Genomic DNA, 19,519 nt, shown 5'->3' with positions numbered 1-19,519 from the left:
ACAAAATATTTCAATGAATGAATAAAAAATCTAGTCAAAAAGTGTTTACTGAAATATACTTTTAAAGTATAGTTGCTTAGAAAATATAGCAAAATACATTTCATTTTCTCCTTAAATTTAATTGAGATCTTTCGTAATAAGTCTTATCAAAAATTGTGTCTTACTAAATTAAACTGATTAGAAATAGAAATAAAATTATACTGTATTTAAAGTTTTAAAATATAAAATGACGTAATAATCGAATGTAAGAACTAACTAAGAACTTTGCTGTAGTAATAAAACTCGTTAGATTAAACTTAATAGATTAGAATTACTTAATATGAGGATTTAAGAAGCCTAACTTTAAACAAAAAAAAAACTTTTGTTAGTATTTTTTTTATGCAGCAAAATATTCTTTAAATATAGACAACTATACTTGAACAGCTTTTTTCCGGTGCATAACTTATTTAGAAAATATAACAAAACACATTTCATTTTTTCCTTAAATTTATTTGAGATCTTTTGTAGTAAGTCTCATCAAAAATTGTATCTTACTAAATTAAACTGACCTTTTTAAATCATTATATTAAGTAATTTTAAAGTAACTAATATCTCGTAAAATTTTATTTATTTATTTAATTTTTAAAGTGTAGTTTTATTTTCATTTTGTTGCGGGTTTATTTTAGTTTGATTTTAATCTAAGAGTTTTGTTATTATAGCAAAGTTCTACAGTATAAGCACTTAGTTAGTTTTTACATTCGATTATTACGTCACTTTGTATTTTAAAACTTCAACTACAGTATAATCTTATTTCAATTTGAATTCAGTTTAGTAAGATTTTTGATAAGACTTACTACGAAAGATCTCAAATAAATTTAAGGAAAAAATGAAATGTGTTTTGTTATATTTTCTAAATAAGTTATGCACCGGAAAAAAGCTGTTCAAGTATAATTGTCTATATTGGAAGAATATTTTGCTGCATAAAAAAAACATACTGGCTAAAGTTTTTTTTTTGTTTTTCAAACTATTAACCTTTCAATAAATACAGAGCTTTGGAAGAAAGTGCAAAGAATAACAGCTGTTTATTAGATTTGATAAAAGACTTAGAAGATTCTGATAAAGTTTTTCATGATTTAGAAATTCAAATACATAAACAAAAAACTTGCGAACAACAATTTATAGAGAAAAATAAAGTAATTCAAGATTTACATTGTAACTACGCTTTTTAACTCAAAATGTATATGGTTTTTTGATTAAGGATATGTATAATTCGTTTATGTATTAACTTTTTTTAGTTTAAGCTTCATTAGACAATTTAAATAATATTAAAAACGTAACCTTTTTCTACTTTTGTTAAAAAAATTTCAAGCATTCGGCAAGCAGTCACGAGCAAAGCGTTTCAATAATGCGGCAAATGAAACAAACTGCAAGCAAAATAGTTAAAGAAAAAAGTTTTGCAATAGAGGCTAACGATCGTGCAATGCGAAAAAAATACAAGGTATCGGAGAAAGTAATTGCTTCTGAAAACCTGCTTAATAATTTATGCAATGAAATGGAAGAAAAAAATAAAAATTTATGTGAGTTAAAAAAAGTGAAAAAATTGAAAACTAAAAACCTCGAAGAGCTTAAACAGGGGGTACAGCAAGTGAAGCAACAAAAGGAATTCTTGACAAATAATGAATGCCAGGTAGATTAATATAGATTGATATATTGTTATGAAACGACTAAAAAAGCGCTACAAATGCTTGGTCCAAGGTTCTGGTTTACGAAAAAATCTTTAGGTTATCGAGTCGTACGCGCTTTGATAGTATTTAAGATTTTATTTAAAAAATAAAGTTAATAATTGTACTTTAAATTTTTAAAGCTTATTTGTTACGTCATAAAATCTTTTCAGTTATTTTCTCAAAAATATAACAAACCCATTTTCTTGGTCTGTCTATGCTCTTTCTATCGTTTATCACAGACAACTTTTATTGTCCATACAAATTCTTAACCTGCAGAAATGTAAGATACTAGTAATATATTTAAAATAAACTTAAAACTAATCTTACTTAAACGTTAATTCTAAAATAACACTATATCTAAATGTATATTATAGTCTACTTTAAACAGATGAAGTTTAAATAAATAAGTAAAGTCACTAATTTAAGTCCTTTTTAGAATAAAGATCATGGTTTAAGCTTTTTTTAGAAAACTTATTTTTATTTCTGCTTTTTTAATTTACTTTTCTAACCTAAGCGGAGTACAACTAACAGATTTAAATTTTACACAATTAGATATTAAACCGTATTTAATTATCTCAGAGACGTCCAACATGTGGCTGTTAATCGAGTTACTATATTTATTTCAATAATTTATACCTTTGTTAAAAAAGTTATTTAACATTCGTTATTTTATAGATTTTTACAATGTTTTAGAATTAAAAAAAAATAATTCAAATTGTTGTTCTTATTTGTAATTGTTTATTAAACTGAAATAATAAAACATTACTGACTATTAACTATACAATAAGAAAAGCAACACACACTATTTTACAAAATAAATATATTTTAAGCAATTCTCTTCAGTAGAGTACATAGCTAATAAGAGTTAAGATTTTTTAAAACCTATATAGTAACCAAGTAATGATAAAATAATCACAACAGTAATAAAATACAAAAACAATTAGCAACATCTAAAATTAGTTAGAACTACTAACAAACAAATAACTGGTCTATGATAAAACTACACTTTAACATAATTATAATGAAACGATATATTAAGTATAAGGTATTACAAAAATAATAAAAAACAGTAAAATCAAAACTTTTTTGCTTACATAAAATAGTTTTCCTTAGTACACGTGTGCAAATGGCTATAGTTTAAAAATACTTAAAGTTTTAATTATATTTATGATTTAGTTTAACTTAAACCTATTTGAAGTTTATTAAGAAAACCTGTTTATGTAAGCAATAAGGTTTTAACTGTACTATACATTTATTTTCGTAATATCTTATACTTTAAAGGTCGTGTTTTTGTCGTTATGTTATGTGTTTATTATAAGTTGATTATTTATTTGTAAGTAATTTTAATTAGTTTTTGTTAGTGATTTTTGTCTTATATTACTCTTTTGACAACTTTGTTACTATATACAAGCTTACAAATATTAACTCTTTCTAGCTTTGTGTTCTACTAATAAGAATTGCCCAAGTTATATTTAGTTAGTTGAAAACTGTAACAATTTAGAGAAGCATAAATAAAAATTTTATTAGCATATGAAAAGTTATAAACTCCCCCAACAACTTATTGTTTATTTTTGAAAAACTTGTAATATTCACTGTTAACAACTAGCGTTTATCATACCTCCTTGATAATTTTACCCGGTAACTGAGATCTAGGTTTTATTTTAGTTTAAATTCATCAGTCAATATCCTTCAAAACTGTTTATTTAAACACTCTAAAGCTTCTTTAAAATTGTAAATATATATTGATAAAAGTATTATTGAGCTACCAACATTTATAAAAATAATTTCTAAAAATACTAAATGGATTTTGTTTAAATCGATAAAATTTAATGTTTGTTTTTTAAGCTTAAATTTTCTTTCAACCAATAGAGTTAATGTTAGATTTTATACTTGCAATAAGTTTTCCACTAAAAAGTAAAACTACTGATAAACTTAATATATGTACTAAAAATAAGCCTTGTTTGGTCGGTATACTAGTTGCAGCACAAAGTTATCTATAAAAGAACCACCGGCGCGCGGTTGGACTCTTTATGGGTAATTTCTAATTGAATAGTTTTGTTTCACATGACGTATTTTTGTGTGAATTTTATTTGTGGATTTTTACGGTAGGACTTTTTATGTATACTATTTATGGGCACTTTTTATGTGTAGAATTGCTGCAATCAATTCTGCCCATAATTTGATGTGATGTCATTAACATTATGGGTAGTATTTACATGTTGCTGCAATTAAGTTGCTGCAATTAAATGAAAAATAAAATACTGTCCAGTCCAGGCCTTATATAAATATTATGGATAGTTTTTGTAGTTTTTGAATTTATAAACAAACAAATAAAAAATAACTTGAATACACATAAACCAATAGTTTGATTTATTTGTACATTTATTTAAATTATATTTTGTAAGCTAACAGAAGTATATGCTAGACTTATTAAAAGATTATGGATATTTTTTTCATTTAAGTTTTAATAAAGAAAAAAAACCTTGAATAGACTTAAACCAATTGTTTGATATAAAATTATACTTATCTAATTTATATTTTTTAAATTAACAGAAGCAATGGCTAGGCATATTATAAATATTTTGAAATTTTTATTTATTTAAGACTTTATAAACAAAAAAAAAAGTTGAACACACATAAACCAATTGTTTGATTTATAGGTGTATATATGTAATATATATTTAGTAACTTATAAAAATAGTGGTTTGCTCTTATGTGTACTATTTTATGGGCACTATTTTATGTGTAGAATTGCTTCAATCAATTATGCCCATAGTTTTATATGATTACATTTAAATTATGGGTAGTATTTAAATGTTGCTGCAACTAAATGAAAAATTAAATAATTTGTAAGCCTTATATAAATATTATGGATAATTTTTGTAGTTTTAAATTTACAAACAAACAAATAAAAAAAACCTGATACACATAAACCAATAGTTTGATTTATTTGTACATTTATTTAAACTGTATTTTGTAAACTAACAGAAGTAGTGGATAGACTTATTAAAAGATTATGGATAGTTTTTTTATTTAAGATTTAATAAAATAAAAAGCTTGAAAACACTTAAACCAATTGTTTGATTTAAAAGTAGACAGTATTTTATTTTTACTTAATTGCAGCAATATCTAAATACTACCCATAATTTAAATGAAATCACATAAGTTAATTCATTGAAGCAATTCTACACATAAAATAGTGCCCATAAAATAGTTCACATAAGGCCAAACCACTACTTCTATAAGTTTACTCAATATAAATTACATATATACAACTATAAATCAAACAATTGGTTTGTGTGTGTTAAATTTTAATTTTGTTTATAAAATCTTAAAGAAATATCCAAAATATTTATAATATGCCAAGCCATTACTTCTGGTAGTATAAAAAATACAAATTACATAAATATACTTTTAAATCAAACAATTGGTTTAAGTGTATTCAAGTTTTTTTTTATTAAATCTTAAATAAAAAATCTAACCATAATATTTTAATAAGTCTAGCCACTACTTCTGTTAGTTTACAAAATACAATTTAAATAAATGTACAAATAAATCAAACTATTGGTTTATGTGCATTCAAGTTTTTTTTTATTTGTTTGTTTATAAATTTAAAACTACAAAAACTATCCATAATATTTATATAAGGCCTGGACAGTATTTTATTTTTATTTAATTACAGCAACATCTAAATACTACCCATAATTTATATGAAGTCATATAAAACTATGGGCATAATTGATTGAAGCAATTCTACACATAAAATAGTGCCCATAAAATAGTACACATAAGAGCAAACCACTACTTTTTTAAGTTTACTAAATATAAATTACATTTATACAACTATAAATCAAACAATTGGTTTATCTGTGTTCAATTATTTTTTTTTTTGTTTATAAAATCTTAAATTTTTTTTTTTTTCAAAATATTTATAATATGCCTAGCCATTACCTCTGTTAATATAAAACATATAAATTACATAAATATACTTTTATATCAAACAATTGGTTTAAGTGTTTTCAAGTTTTTTTCTTTATCAAATCTTAAATGAAAAAAATATCCATAATCTTTTAATAAGTCTAGCCTATACTTCTGTTAGCTTACAAAATATAATTTAAATAAATGTACAAATAAATCAAACTATTGGTTTATGTGTATTCAAGTTATTTTTTATTTGTTTGTTTATAAATTCAAAAACTACAAAAACTATCCATAATATTTATATAAGGCCTGGACAGTATTTTATTTTTCATTTAATTGCAGCAACTTAATTGCAGCAACATGTAAATACTACCCATAGTGTTAATGACATCACATCAAATTATGGGCAGAATTGATACACATAAAATAGTACACATAAAAAGACCTACCCGTTTGTTCAATGAAGCCTGTTTTATTTTTACTAAATAACTTCTTTTCGGTACCAACTTTATATAAAAATTTGAGACAACAATTCATTTTGAAGTTTATTTTATTTTTTGTGATCTAAAAATTTTTCAATCTACCCTTTTCAATAGTTCTTGTAGATAACTAAATAGATTTTTGTAAAGTAGTAAAATTTATAAAATTGTAAGATTATGCGTCATAATATGTAAATAAAATTACATGTACTATGCGATACTATTATAAAGTTGTTTAACAAAATTTAAAGTATAGAGCTTAAGTACTAGAAATTTAAAGCATTAATAGCAATTTTAATAAGAGGAAACCGACTTATTTAAACTTTCTTTAAAATAAAATTAAACAACAAAAACAAAACTTAAGAGCTAATTTAAAACAATTTAAACAAATTAGAGTTATAAACAGTTTTTTGTTTGCATAAACTTGGCTTATTAGTTTTTATAAATATAGATTCTAAAACACTTAAATGATACATGTTACGTCCTTTACAAACAATTGAAAACATATTATCGTTATAGTTTTTTGCGCATTCTAAATTATTTAACAAATGTTCACCTATTGCTGATTGGCTTTTTACTGGCTTATTAGTCCCTGAGATCATACAGTTTCTTAAGGCGTTGGTCACGTGTTGGTCCCTTTTTATGTGGAATCGTTGCGAAGTTCTCCCAATATACTCACTATCACAGTGGCATTTGTATTTATAGATTATGTTGCATTTTTCTGGATCAGGAGTGAGATCTTTAACAATTCCGTTAAGAGGTTTTCTGGTGGAATAAGTAATTCTTAAATTAACTGCCCAAAAAGTGTTACCTACGGTTTATAAAACTTGGTTTTCAAAAAGCTTAGCTTCCTTTCCTAAATATGAAAGTCTTAAATATACTACACGTTTATTTGGGCGGTGTATTTTAGGGCTGACAAGCTTCGAAATAGTCCTACTAATTGTTTTTTTCTATAACTTCTAAAGGGTAACCTAAGGAGCCAAAAATACTTTTAATGTTATTGATTTCTTCACTTAGTTTCACCTTAAAACATATTTTATGTGCTCGAAAAACTAAGCACGATATTAAGTTGGTTTTTTGTGAGGTATGACAAAAAGACTGCCTAGGAATACATTGGCCTACGAAAGTTGGTTTTCTATAAATGGATGTGTTTAAAGAGGTTGTTGTTCGTTGAACTAAGACATCAAGGAAAGGTAAAGAGCCATCAGCTTCATGCTCACGAGTGAACTTAAGTGAAGGATGTAAGTTGGAGATTTGGTCAAACAAATCATCCACATTGTAGTCTGTCTTGTAAGAAAGAAAAATATTGTCAACATATATAAAGTAATTAAGAAGTTTTTCTATATTCGTAAATAAAATGGACTCAAAATAGCCAACAAATATATTTGCTAACACAGGGCCCAAGGGACTGCACATCGCGACACCGTCGGCTTGTCTATAGATGTGTTTTATTTTTAAAATTATACACAGCAAAAACAAATAATGATTTGTTTTTTCGTTTAATGCTAAGGAATTTTACTTAAACTTATATATGCCTATTTAATTTTTTTTATTCAAATTTATGTGCAACATTCAAAAATATTCATTAAAAGACTAAATATAACTTTAAATTTTATTTCATAAACTGGCACTAGCATTTTTAACTGGCAGTTTCAAATTATCTTACATAAACAAGTTGTTTAATAAATATTTACCTTTTTATGCAAAATATTCAGTTGTTTGTTAAAAATTTGATGATAGCATTGAAACTATTTAAAAATACTAAAGGTAAAAAAAAGGCTACAATTGAAGTTATAAAACAGTTACTTTGCTTATGCTATTCAATCGTATTAAACATAGAGAGTTGTAAAAATATTTAATATTAGCATTTAGACAACTAATCAAAAAAGATTTTTTTATTAACTAAACAACAAAGAAGTAATGAAGTTAATTAATTTTTTAATTATTTATTTACTTTTTTTTTATTAAAAAACATTATGTTATCTAGTGTTTTAAAGCTTTAACTATTTAAAACTATCTACTATAGATATGGTAATTTTTTACATTCTAATAACTTGATTAGATTAAAAAAAATAACTGTTATATTTATGCCTTTAATGTTTTTTATTGTATCATCTACTATTTTTGTTTTAGAGAAAGAAAATTTTCCCAAAGTCTTTTTATGAGGTCACCATAAACATAAGTTGAAAACTTTTAGTAGTTGTTAAACTTTTTGCAAAAATAAACTGCTGCAGCTAGGTCAGCCATAAAAACCATCCATAAAAAGACCTACTGAACTTATTGTACTAACCATTTGTGTCATGTATAGAGTTATAAAAAGTTCATAACAGTTTTTCGATAAATGTATAAACGTTAGACTTGCTAAAAGTTTAGTCTTTAACAGACAACATCAAGATTAGTTAGAGTTAAAGACTTAGCTTGGATAAGAATAGCCGAAGAAGAAACAGTTATTTCGTCTTTTATAAACTCTCAGGGTTTGTAGTTTATCTATATTTTTGTATTTATACAGCATTAATTTATCATTCTAACAGATTTAAATTAAATATTGTATACTTAAATAAATGCTATAACTGTTGTGATATATTCGTTGTACTAGCTTTCGAACGAATACAAGGCTATAAATAACTTTACTTTTACAAAACATGTTTTAATCAAAAAAAGAAACACTACCTTTAAAAAATCTTTAGGCTTTTTGCGTCATCAAGTTATACCAATATAAGTAACAAAACGAGCTAAAATTTGATCGTTTAGAAAAGTACAGGTGTCGGCAAAGCAAAATTCTGCAGCCAACGATGTACTTTTAACTAAAAATAAAATTTTGGTTTAGAAGAATTAAAAACTGTTTTTATTTTTGAAAACAATAAGTTGGCTTTCAATCTAATTACTATTGCTTGCATATTTTTTCACATTTTTGGTTCAATATAGTATTTTTATTATTTTTTTTATTAATAAAACTGTATATTACGGCCCGCAAGCATTTTAACAACTCTAGTAATGTTTGTTCCTTACTTATAAAAAGCGACCAACCTCTAATATAGGGGAACAGGTCTAAATTGCACGAAGACAAAGTTGCAAGAGGTTACTAAACTGCACGAAGATACTTTTACACGAGGGGACAATTTTGCACGGGTTACAATTTTGTATGAGAGTAAAAAAAAAAGTTACTGACCGAGGGTAACGGTTAGAGGTAAAAGTGATAGTAAAAATAAATGCAAAATAAAAACTAATAAAAATCATTATAAAAGAAATTAATAATTAGAAATAAATTACTTAAAAAGAATAAAAAGCTACCGACCGAGGGTAAGGGTTAGGGGTAACAGTGATAATATGAAAAAAAATAACAATAATTTTATAAAAAGAACATAAATTAATTAATAAAAAGAATGAAGTTACCGACCGAGGGTAAGGGTTAGGGGTAACAGTAATAATAAAAAAAATTGAAACCAGCCAAAAGGTCCCCTTGTGCAAAAGTGACCCTTCGTGCAATTTTGTCCCTTCATGCAAAAGTGTCTTCATACAAAAGTATCTTTGTTCAATTTGTACGCTTGTTCAAATTTGACAGCTACCCCTGATATAGTGTACCTAGTAAAATATTGAAAATTACAAATCATTTTTTATTTGTATTCTTTTGTTTCTTATAAATTCATAAGTTTGTTTATTTACCGCCAAATTTTGTACTTTTTTTAAGTACACATATCTTGTATAACTACTTCTAACCGTTTAACCCTATAAATCAACGATATGTTCTCCGCTTTCCTCGCTGTCGCTCTTTATATGATATTGGGTTATAATTTTTTGCCTTAAAATAAATATTTTTATTTTCTTTAGCTAACTGTCTGATGGTTTCTGAAACTATTACAATATAAGTTTTTAACTAAAAAACCTTTTTTATTGTTTTTGGTCTTGTACTATTTAAAGCAGAAATCTAGAAAATTGTTATTTTTCGACAATTGGTAATAACCGGCAAGAAAATTAAAAATAGTGAAGAAAACTGGTTTACAGTAACCTCTCGCTTATTTACGCACATTGTGTTCACAGAAAAAATGCGTAAAGATATGAGATATCGTAAAGATACGAGAGGTACCAAATATACTTACTATAATGGTTGTTTTTTGATAATGCTTCTAGTTAAAAGCAGACTGGGGATTTTCTTACTTTTAACAATTTGTTTAATTTATTTATAAATATGAAAACAAAAGATAAAACTATACATACATTAAAAAAAAGGTTTTAAATTTATGTAAAATAATAATACTTGTAGAAAAATTTTACTAATTTTAATAATAAGTAGATTTTTGCTTTATCTTTATTTATATGTGACTTATTTGATACTTAACATCTATATTCTATTCTACTTAGCAAATTCGATTTATAATTAAGCATTTGTTTACAATTAAGAAATGGTGTGGTGTCTATATTGAAATTTGTTTCTATAGTCTTTTACAAAAATATGCATTTGGTGCTGATCTGGAATTCTTCTTTAGAACAAAAATATATAAAATATAAGAAAAATATTTAATAAAAATGGTTTATGTTACTAAAACATTTTTTGATTTGATTTTTGCCCACATAAGGATAAACTTGTTTTGCATTGTATTAAAGATGTATTAACTAAATGTTTATCAATAAGTCAAGGAACATAAGTTTACAAAGTCTAAAAATAAAGAGAGGTAAGCTAGCATTTTAAAGCATATTTATTTTATATTAAAAATATACAATAAACCTATTTTGTGAAAAATTTAAAAAAAAAAAATTACTTTTTGAATTTTTTAGAATTGTAAAATGCGTAAATAAACGAAAGTGCGTAACGTCACAAGTGCGTAAAGATGCGAGAAGTTACTGTACTATCTTTTTTAACTTGCATTGCAATTATTTTAAACTAAACGGTTCACTTTTGCACTAGCGTCACGTTTGCACGATAACATTTTTACACGAAGAAATTTATCATAAGGCTTCACTTTTGCACAAGAGCCATTTTTTCACGAGTCGTCACTTCTGCACGGAGTGTCACTTTTGCACGAAGCGTCAAACTTGCTCGACTCGTCACTTTTGCACAAATGTAATTTTTGCACGAACGTCACTTTTGCATGCGGTTAGAGTCAGAGTTAGCGACAGGGTTATGTAGCTTTTAGTATGCAGTTGATTTTATTTGAATTTACATTTATATTAACAAACGTTTTAACTAAGCGGGATAAAGTCCAAAGCACTGAAGCAACCGTTTGTAGGTAAAGTCCGATAAATTGACGCAGTCAAATCATTCACAGCCCAACGTCTAACTAAGACATTGTGAGCCTAATTTGAGATTTTACTCTTTAAGCTCGTTTTAATCAGTTCTGATAATCATAATATTTTTCTAACGATGTTACAAGGAACTTTTTTTTTGTTGTTTTTAAGATGTATTTATTACAAATTCTGGCAGTCACTTAGGTTCACCGCTGAACGGATTATCAAGATTGCGATATCAAATAGAGTTTGTTGTTTTAGTTTATGTTGTTGTGTTTATTTTGCTTGTATACCTACTTCTTTTACAGCATTTTAAAACATGGTTGACTTTATATTGTTCAACTTTAAAATACAATTTTTCGTTTTATGATTTTTTTAGTCAACCATGTTTCTTATTAAACAAATTAAAAGTAAATTACAGGTTCAAATTTCAGAAGAATAATGCGACATTATAAAAAAGTTTTAAGTAAGTTATAAAATTGTGTTTATATACAATTGAAGTCATGGGAAACTTTTGTTTTAATTATTTACACGTACTTTTAATGCTTAAAATGTCTAATAATTATTTACATGTAATCATTTTATTAACCTGGTTTTTACTTTTTAAATATGTTTTTAAGTTTTCTTCTGTATATTTTACTTAATACTTCTGCAATAGGGTTACGACAGTCAAGTAATAGGTCAAGGTTTAATGAAAGTATAAGTACCCCAGTCGGAACAAAAAGTCAGGTGTTTCAATTTGTTGATTGCCAAAACAAACAAAACTACGAAAAAAATAGTATAAAAGTGTTATGCGGAGATTCTAGTTACAACAAAACAGAACGTAAACCACCAGAGTTTTTATGGGTATTAGAAGAGTAACTTTATTTTAATTAAAATTTATTGTAAACATTTATAAAAACCTGTTTTGATTTATATAAGTATGCACATGTTTCAGATAAAACAGTCAATACTTTACACGTGTTTTAAGCTTAATTTTTTATGTACCAATTTGCTATCAGAGTAACGTTTACTGGCAAAAATACAAATATACATTTGATGATTTTGAATAGAAAACTGATTTTTATTTAGTAGAGTGTAAACGTTTAGTGCTTTTGTTCTTTGAGTATTATCTTAAAACTTTTTTTCACTTTCAAAACAGTTTAAAAAGAATAAATAAACATTTAGATTTTTCTTTTGTAAAACTAAAATATTTTTTACTTTCTTTAGTAGCATATAGTGTTTTAAACAAGTTAATTTCTTTGCATTTTTTGTATAAAGTATTTAAATATACTTCGCTTATGGTACATTAAATATTTTTAACAACTAAAAATACAGATGTCTATAAATAAGTAAATTTTGTAAAAAAATATTTTGCTACAATAATTAGGTAGTACTAGTGTTACAGAAGCTATGTAGTTACTAAACTCACAACATACTAGATTTTGTAAATAATAACTATACAACTTGAAAATTCCATTTTAGAACAGTTTTGGATACTAAATATATAAATATTGTTATGTTATTGATTTTTGTAAACAAACTCTTTATATACTTTAAATTAACTATCAAAAATAAAATCTGAAACATAAGAAAATAATACAAGCTTTAGGTATTTTAATTGGTACTTTTACTTACTCTGTTAATTTTTTGTAAATGTATATATGTATACATTTTTAATTAACACTAAACAAAATTTAAAATTCAAATCAATATTTTTTCTTATTTTGCTCTAAAGCCCTTCTAGAATGTTTGTCTTATAAATATTTCTTAAAACAAAATTTACAAAAATTTTAAACAATAGGTTTTAACTGGTCCTGATACTAGTTTAGTTATTACATGCTTTCATACAATTTGAATACTTGTTATAACTATTTAATAAAAATAATTAAGATCAGTATCATCACTTATCATATGTAAACAAAACCAAGGAGTGACAGTTTAGCACAGCGTTATTTTAGCACGAAACGTCACTTTTGCAAACATTTAAGCCCAATCAAATACCAAATTTGATTATTTAGAAAAAAATACTTTTTTTTTTTATTAAGATTTAAAATTTCAATAGATTTCTGCTTAAATTTAAGTTTTACTTTAGTTACATATTTTTTCTTTTTAATTAAAACTTGTAAGTTGTCATATTTTTGATTTTAACTTATAAACTAAAAGCTTATTAAAAAACCCATTTACATTTATTTTAAAATGTTTGCACTACAACCAAAATTAAAATTTGTTGTTGTCAACTTTCATAACTTTTGGTTTAAAAAAATTTACTTTAAAGGAAAAATTTAGTTTATATTAATTATTGTTTATTTAATTATGAATTTTAAAGAAAACAAGTTTAATGATTGATGTTCAAATAATAAATTGAATTATAACTTTTTATAACAAAACAAATTATACAGTAATTTTTCTTTATTGTATTAACATATGTTTCTGTGTGTTAACGGATTAATACACTTCAACTGGGTTCTGTAAAAAAATAAATACTGTAATGAAAGAATAGATGCTAAAGTAGGTGTATACATGTGTTCTTAAAATAAAAATAATTTCTACAGATTTTTAGAGGTTAATATTTAATAATAGGTAAACCACTTAAATTAATGTTAAATTCGACTGTTATAAAACTATATAATATTTGTAACTATTAAGTCTAAATTAAGTAAAGTAAACTAAAATACACAACAAATCATAATAAAAACCATTTACATGAATGGAAGGAATAACTAATTAGTTTTTTTTTTACCGTTGCTAATAATTGAACAACATATATCTAATAATTACGTCACAATAAATATGAACATTAGGACAGCTACCTAATTGAGAACGGGTCTAAATTGCGCAAAGACGAAATTGCACGAGGTTACGGGGACTAAATTGCACGAGAACAAAGTTGCGCGAGTGTACAAAATTAAACGAAGATACTTTTGCACGAAGACTAGTTTGCACGCGGACACAAAATTGCACGAGGGAAAAAATTGCACGGAAGCTCAATTTGGCACGAGTTACAATTTTGCACGAGTGACAGTTTTGCACCGAGGGTCAATTTTGCACAAAAAAATACTAACTTAAAATAACTAAATAAAAAATATAATTAAACATTTATATTTTATAAAAATAATAATAATAAATATGTATTGGAGTAATTCATTTGAATTTAATTAGGTTTAAATTAATTTTATTTTAATTTATTTTTAATATACTTAGCTTTTTTTTGATTGAAATTAAGTTATCATATTTCAAAAATAATATAAATTTTAAAATATATATGTTAAAAATAAAACTAGACATTTATTTTAATAAAAATAACCCTTAATAAAGAATAAACATTTATTGATGTAAACTTAAATTAAATTAAAACTATACTAAACTTCTATATGAAATAGAACAAGTATTTAAAAATAAATAAATAACTTTACATGGGTAGGTATTAAAATTGTATGAGCCTACAAAATTGCACATGGGGACAAAATTGCACGAAGATACTTTTGCACAGAAAAAAATAGTTGAGACAATTAGATAAATTTAGCAAGGAGAAAATCCGTCTGATGAAATTTTTATTGTGCATTGTATAGAAAGTTCTGTTATGGCTGTGTAGTTCAATAAATTATACTTAAAATTGGTTTTGTTGTTTTATATTAAAGTTTTCAACTAGATATTTTAGTTTTCTTTTAATTGTTTTATAAAGTAATTTTGAAGTTTTAATATTTCATAAAATTATCTTACATTTACTTTATGATTTAATTTTTTAAACACACTTTCAGTACATCAAAAAGTGTAGTTTTTTTTTTCAAATTGGTTTGGGATCAAGTTGTGTGAGTTATGATAAAATACAACCACTCTATTTGCCAAGTTTGTACAAAGTAGAATTTATTATTTTTTAAGCTTGAATTTAATTATGGTGAATGGTGTGGATGTAAAATATACTACAAGTATACTTAGACCTTAGACTTAAACATGCTATATCAGATTTCAAATCTACAACCAAAAAAGCCAAGTACAAAGAAGCAGATGAGCGAATTATTACATTAGTTTCAAATTTTGATGACAAAATTAATATTTTAAAATTCTTAAAAGGAATTTCGAACAACTGTAATTTTGAATAACTACTATTTTACTTTTTTTTTTAAACAGTTTTTCTTCACGTTTTTTGAAAAAATTTCATTGTGTTCGTAATTCTGTAATGCTTAGATATTCTCTTAATTTTAATTTGTAGTATAGATGTTAATTTTAAAATATAATGAACATTTATACCGATTATTAGTCATTAGAAAGTGTTTTATTATCTTGTTAAAAATATAAAATAAATCTACATATAAAAGTTCAAACAAACTGACTTTTTTAAATTGTTATGATAATAAAATCAAATTAAAAACTTATTTTATATCTTTTAACTGAAATGTAAACACATGCGATTGATTTTGTTTCGTTTACATAGACTTCATTACATTTAATTATTCTATTAACAACAATTTTTTTACTCAGATTCTGATTTAACTCTTCTAGCACTTAGTTATTTTGATATTATAGAGAGAGTTGTTATATTAGGACCAAAACTTATTACTCTAACTTAAGTTGTTTTGGAGTTTTATTTACTTTTAAGTGGCTTATAAAAGTAGTTTGTACTTTTTGAATTTAGTGCTGCTTATTTTATTTTACTGTGATACTTTTTTTAGAATAAATTCGCTTACTAAAACTGTCTGTTTTATATTAATTAATCTAAGTTTGCTTTTAAGTCTATAAGATAGTAATAAAGTAACTCCTTAAGTATTTATAAACATTAATGTTAATTAATTAAGTAAACCATAATCCCTATGTGGTCAAAATCATAATATTTAACTGATTATAAATAGTATATATAAGTAATTATTTAAAGAGTAATATACGAAGATTGACTAAGTTATTGTTCTATTTAATAACATGCTAACAATGTTTTTTAGTAACAAAAAATAATGGTTTTTAAAGTAAAGTTGAAGTTCATGCTAGTTATTAATAAAAACCTTAAATGTGGTCTTCTGTTTTATTTTAAACAATTATAACTTTGTTCCGGTAAATAATTTTACAAATCTATACAAAGAAACGTTGAATACTTAAAGGTTATAAAAGTTCAACAATTTCCTTTGGGAAAAAAGACACTAAACCATACATCTAGTAATAATTAAATGTAACTTTTGCACCTGATATTAAAAAAGAACATCTATAAAAAGTAGTAAAATTTGTTTACATAGTGCGAACGGACCTTTCGTACATGATAACCTTATCTTTTGGTTAACTTATTTCTAAAAAAACTTTTGTGTATTTAGATTAGTATAATATTAGCTTCATTTTAATCTAAAATAAGTTCCATAAAAAAACATGCATGGTTGGGTTAGGCTTATTTTAAAATTTTAGTATAAGTGAATAATTAATTTTATCAATTGCATTATATCTACCGTGCAAAAATGAAACTTTATGCAAAAATGACCACTCGGTCAAAAGTAACTACTTGTAAAATATGACTCCGTGTAAAATTGACGACTTATGTGAAATTGAGGCCGTGCAAACCAGTTGAATTTTAAATTATAAAACATTTTAAAGAAAATTAAAACTACTAAATAGAAAATTAAAAGTAGTAGCTATTATAAAATTCTTGTGCTCAATGCATTTTTTTATATCGTAAATATCTTTGTTTTAAGAATCAAAATAAGGCAAATTAAACTGATGTTTTATTTTATTTCGATTTTTAATAGCTTGTAAATGTTTAGTAGATAAAAGGATTCTAAAATTCTAAGGATTTTAAAAGTATAAAAGTAATTTAAGATGTAACGTTAAAAGGCGTTAAATCCTGGAGATCCTGATAAGCTAAGCTTATCGGAATATATACCACAGATGTTTTTGTGTCAAGACTTTATTCCGACTAACGGCGTTTCACTGCTCTCAAATAAATTTAAGAACAGATCTACGGAGTCTATAAAATATTAACACACATTAGAAAAAAAGCATGTATAATTATGTATAGTATTTATGTGAGTAGTAACTATAAACGAACTTTATGGTTTAAAAACAAACTTTGGAATAAAAACATAAAATTGTCTACAAAAAATACAAATCTAATAAAAGCACGCACTAACCTTAAAAAAGCTCTAAGAATAGGCAAGTGTTCAAAAATGAAAATTAAATCAAGTTGTGCAGAAATGTTACGTCATAATAAATTTAACAAATTAATCAATAATTAATGCAGCTTAAAAACATGAAGAATTAAATTTGCAAGTGTTTGTGATTGTAAATGTTAATGTTGTGAAATAAATAAGTGCATAAGTAGACAAAGTTAATTAAAGTAGAATCGTCGGTTGTGGGGACAGGTATACGATAAATCTTGCCGCTTGTTTAGAAGTAGGTTTTTATCATCTGCTGCAATTACTGCTCTTTCTGTATTGCAAGTTGGGAAAATTCTACTTACTCCTTTGGATGCATGTTTGATCTTTGAAACAATACTCCACTCCATGTTTGGCCTTTTACCGTACCTGTGAAAAAAGCTCCAGACATAATCCGATAAACGCGTGCTTTGTTTTTTATTTATAATTAAAAAATTTCAACTTGCAATACAGAAAGAGCAGTAATTGCAGCTGAAGATAAATACCTACTTCTGAACAAGCGGCAAGATTTATCGTATATTTGTCCCCACAACCGACGATTATACTTTAAATAACTCTGTCTACTTATGCACTTATTTATTTCACAACATTCACACTTACAATCACAAACACTTACAAATTTAATACTTCATGTTTCTAAGCTGCATAGATTATTGATTAATTTGTTAAATTTATTATGACGTAACATTTCTGCACAACTTAATTCAATTTTTATTTTTGAACACTTGCCTATTCTTAGAGCTTTTTTAAGGTTAGTGTGTGCTTTTATTAGATTTGTATTTTTTGTAGACAATTTTATATTTTTATTCCAAAGTTTGTTTTTAAACCATAAAGTTCGTTTATAGTTACTACTCACATAAACACTATTCATAATTATACATGCTTTTTTTTTAATTTGTGTTAATATTTTAAAGACTCCGTAGATCTGTTCTTAAATTTATTTGAGAGCAGTAAAACGCTGTTAGTCGGAATAAAGTTTTGACATAAAAACTTCTGTGGTAGAAATATTTTATATATTGTTATGTTATATTTGTCTAAACTTAATCTTAGTTACTTCACTATTTGCACGCGTTTTACTCTAATTAGCTCTTATGTTGCTCCTGCTCTTTTTTTTCTCTTTATCTAACCCAGACTTGTGAAAAAGCACTGTCAGAAGAATTTTCTTCTTACTTTTTTAGAAGAAAAAGGAGATACAAGCTTTTGACTAAAATGAAACCAACAAAATAATACAACAGGTACAATTAGTTAAATTCTATTTTTAACAAAAAAAAAACACTTATTAATATAAACAAAACTTTTTTTGATATTTATATTCTAATTCCGGTTAGAACCTAGTTCTATAATCTAGTTTTTACTTTTAATTTTGTTAGTTTTTATTTGATTGATTTTTTGTTTAACTAATATATTAAAGTTTTGTTTAAAGTTTTAAAACGATGTAAGCAAAGCGAACTCTACAGCCTGGAATCAATATTGATTGAGGAAGAGCGACCTAATTTAACTACGCAAGTAGCATTAAATGGAAAAACAATATTATTAACAATCTATTAATAAACATACCTTTAGTTTTAAATGCTAAATCTCTAATTTTTGTATTTATTTGAATTTATTCATACGTCATAATTTAAAGTTATTTTTTAAGCTGTTCACTTAACAAAATATTTTTCAATTTGACAATATTATCATTTGACAATGAAACTTGTATGGTTTTGAAAAGCGTTGTGTAATAAAATATAAAAAACAAAATGGAAAATTTATTGATATTAAGTTGCAAATGGTATATAAAAACTTGTTATTAAGTTCAAAGCACTGATCGATAATTAAATACAGCGACATACATAAGAGATAAAACTACAACGATTTAAATTGCATATATGTTGTATTGCACATATATTGTATTGCATATATAATTGCATATACATTTAAAAGCCCTTCAAGTGGGCTCAGTAGAAAGTGATTAGGTTTAAATAATCACCTTATTTTCTATATTCATATATATATATAGTTTTTAAATGTTATGTTTACATAAATGTTAATTCAATAAAAACAGTTGCATAGTAAAAGCCACATAAGCCTTATTGCTAAA

The 19,519-nt window shown here is 24.9% G+C and overlaps 1 long non-coding RNA gene across 1 annotated transcript; it reads left to right on the top strand.

The window, feature by feature from the left end:
- Window positions 1–1,528: 1,528 nt before the first annotated feature.
- On the top strand, window positions 1,529–12,044 carry LOC145849242 (uncharacterized). Its single transcript, XR_014372334.1, has 3 exons — window positions 1,529–1,666; window positions 8,487–8,577; window positions 11,985–12,044. It is a non-coding gene; the product is annotated as an uncharacterized LOC145849242 (long non-coding RNA).
- The last annotated feature ends 7,475 nt before the right edge of the window (window positions 12,045–19,519 follow it).

This window comes from Thalia democratica, chromosome 1 (assembly GCF_965202585.1).
Source record: "Thalia democratica chromosome 1, ktThaDemo2.hap1.1, whole genome shotgun sequence".
Lineage (NCBI taxonomy): Eukaryota > Metazoa > Chordata > Thaliacea > Salpida > Salpidae > Thalia > Thalia democratica.
This window is presented reverse-complemented; position numbering and strand designations above follow the sequence as displayed.